At 45.8% G+C, this 3,406-nt stretch overlaps 2 gene segments (V, D, J or C); both read left to right on the top strand.

The window, feature by feature from the left end:
• Positions 1–3,406, top strand: part of LOC104981963 — a 916,007-nt gene that overhangs the window by 698,903 nt on the left and 213,698 nt on the right.
• Positions 1–3,406, top strand: part of LOC104981965 — a 158,670-nt gene that overhangs the window by 29,118 nt on the left and 126,146 nt on the right.

Below are 3,406 nucleotides of genomic sequence, written 5' to 3' on the forward strand. Positions count from 1 at the left end.
GGTAGTCCATGGAGGATGCCGCCCCCAGGATGTGTCAGAAATAAGGGACAACAGGGCTGTGCCCTTGCCACCAGACCCGTTCCAACCAACGCTTCGTGACCATCTGTCAAGAAACTAGGACAACGCAGCAGGGGTCCCAGATGACTTCTCAATGTTTTCTAACTCTGAGGTTTTGTGATCCTGACACAAGCTTCAATGTCTTCTAAAATCATCTGTACCTCTTCATCTTTGAAACCTAGTAAGAAAAGTCACATTTTCAGAAATTATGAGTTCCATCTTCACAGTGTTATAAAAAACAAATAATGAGAAGTAAATTGCATTGAATGTTAGTAGTTATTCCCTAAATTTACTTAACATAAGAAAAAAGGCTTCCCTGGTGACCCAGACAGCACAGACTCTGCCTGCAATGTGGGAGACCTGTATTCGATCCCTGAGTCAGGAAGATCCCCTGGAGAAGGGAATCACACACTCTTGTATTCTTGCCTGGAGAATTCCATGGACAGAGGAGCCTGACAGGATATAGTTCATGGGGTCACAAAGAGTTGGACACGACTGAGCGACTAACATAAGAAAGCCCCAACGATAAAGTGGAATAACTGAGAAGAAATAAACTAAATTATGGAGTGCCAAGATGCAACCACTTTCAAGTGTGAACTCACTTAATCCTTATAACAGCCCCACAGGTCTTTATTGTCAGCTTTGTGTCACAGATGGAGATACTGATCCTCAGAGAGCCTGGGTAGCTTACCTAAGTTTCCCGAAGTAGAGCAGGGATCTGGGTCGGAGTAAAGGCAAGTGGCCCAGGCACTGGGCTAGGAGCCACGGGATACACTAAAGAAATCCATAACCTATAATACAGTCTGAATTAGAGAACAACTGGGAACAAGTGTGTGAAGTCTAGTCATCTGTGTGATGCAGAGGTTGTCCTTGACTCCTTGGCCAGTCCTGGGAAGAGGGCATGGAAGTGGGCTCCTTCTCCTTCCTCCTCCTGACTCCTTCCTCCTCCACTTTTCCCTCCCTTGCTTGAAAACACCAGTTGCAATTTCAGCTTCCACGTTGTTCTCACAAAATGCCTCACTCCCGTGACTGAGAGGACAACTGCTACCCAGCCCCCTCCCACTTTCACTCCTGAGCCCACCCCTAGGTCAACAGCTTGTTTCCCAGGCCACAGCATGGAAAACAGACCCACATTTTCCTCCTTTCTGATGCCTAGCAGCGGCAGTGTCTTATAGAATTCCCTGAGAGTCAAATTCCCTGAGAACTGAGCGCTGAAGAATTGATGCTTTTGAACTGTGGTCTTGGAAAAGACTCTTGAGAGTCCTTTGAAGTACAAGGAGATCAAGCCAGTCAATCCTAAATGAAATCAGTCCTGAATATTCATTGGAAGGGCTGATGCTGAAGCTGAAACTCCAATACTTTGGCCACCTGATGGAAGAACTGACTCACTGGAAAATACCCTGATGCTGGAAAAGATTGAAGGCAGGAGAAGGGGACGACAGAGGATGAGATGGTTGGATGGCATAACCAACTCTATGGACATGAGTTTGAGCAAGCTCCGGTAGTTGGTGATGGACAGGGAGGCCTGGCATGCTGCAGTCCATGGGATCACAAAGAGTCAGACACAACTGAGCGGCTGAACTAAACTGAGAGTCTCTCCGGTGCTGATGCATTCACTGCCTTCTCCTTGCCTTCAAAGAGACTGTCTGGTATGGCAGCTACAGGAGTCTGGGGCCAATGTGAAGAGAGCTAGAGAAATTCTGTGGGTCCCTGGCAGATCGATAGACTTGTTAACTTTACCATCTATGTACATCTGCACCCTGAGACAGAGTGTCTGAGTTCATCTCTTCCATTTTCACTGACTTATTGTCACTTACATAGCAGTAGCAAAAGGGCTCAAGATCTATCATCCACAACTCCCTGCACTCAAAATGAGCAAACTGACACCAGAAAGCACTGCAGTGAATTAAGGTGAGGGAGCCACCGTGCAAAGAAGAGAACTGAGTTCAAACTAAACTTCACTCTAGGTAGGGTCTTAGCCCCCTGCAGCACCTCAGACAGAAAGTGCTGACTAATAAATTCTCCATATCAACAAGGTGAAAGAAACTGGAATTGAGGCTGCTTTCCTACTTCTCAATTCAACATCTTGCCTCCAAGTATAAATTGAAATCATGGGGTAATAACATCTCTAATATTTTGGGGTCAGAGTGCTTTATTCTTCCTCTAGCAAATACCGTCTCTCCTCTCTGCCTAATTTTTCTCCGTAGTATTTATTACTATTTGATGTGCTGTATATTTTACTTGCTTATTTATTTGTTGTTTAGCTCTCCGCTGGAACACAGGGATTTTGCCTGTTTTGCTCACTGTGTCTAGCACTTGGAATAAATCTGGCACGAAATGGGCATGCAGTACACGTGTTGAATGAATGAGTGAGTGAAATATGCAATGAATGAGCAGTGTGTATCCTGCACTGCTGCATGTTGGGAATGCAATAGTGCACAAGACTGGTGATAACTTTGTCCTCAGAAATGCTTTATCCAACCCTCATCTATCTGCTAACAAGATTTTCTAAAGAGTAGATAATAGAGCACTCTAGAACACCAAATAACTGACTCTTGGAGAGCAGACATCAATGCTCCTACATTCCTTGGACATCCCACCATGATCTGAATCAAATGGGAGGGTGAGGACAGGGAATGGCAGGCTTTCTCCTTTCACCATGTTTTCTCTCTTTTTAGTCCTAAGGCCCCAAGCCCCAAGTCTTGAACTGCTGGGGAGAAGCTTGAACATTTCTACATTATTTCCCAGAGGAATTTTGCAGACTTTCTCTCTAAACAGACTGCTGGAGCATGCCACCTCTGAACCAAAAGACACTGGAAAGAACAACTCCTAACTCCCTCTCCCCCTACCACCACCACCATCAAATGATTTTGGAATTCTTCAGGAATGCAGAATCCCTCAGGGTCTGTGTTTTTTGCAACTCACACATGCACAGACGCATACACTATGAGTGGTAACAGTGCATGACTGTGTAGATCAGACACTGGAGAAACTCTCTGAAGGCAGGTAGCCTGGATGCTTGAGGCCCCCAGGCGCAGCTGGCCTGGAGCAGTGCTCCACCCAGCATGCAGGCTCCATAGGAAAAGGACCTGCTAAAGGAAGTCAAGCCACCACGCGAGAGCTCCTATTCATTTCATTAGGGCAGGCTCTCCAACTCTGTGTTTAAATAAGAAATCTAGAGACTTCCCCAGTAGCCCAGTGTCTAAGAACACACCTTGCAGTGCAGAGGAAGCAGTTTTGATCCCTGATCAGAGAACTAAGATCCCACATGGGCAACTAAACCCAAGTGCCACAACTAGAGAGCCTGTGCACCACAAACCCGGTGCAGCCAAAAAAAAAAAAAAAACTA

This window comes from Bison bison, unplaced genomic scaffold (genome assembly GCF_000754665.1).
Source record: "Bison bison bison isolate TAMUID 2011002044 unplaced genomic scaffold, Bison_UMD1.0 scf7180017864526, whole genome shotgun sequence".
In the NCBI taxonomy this organism is placed as follows: Eukaryota; Metazoa; Chordata; class Mammalia; order Artiodactyla; family Bovidae; genus Bison; species Bison bison.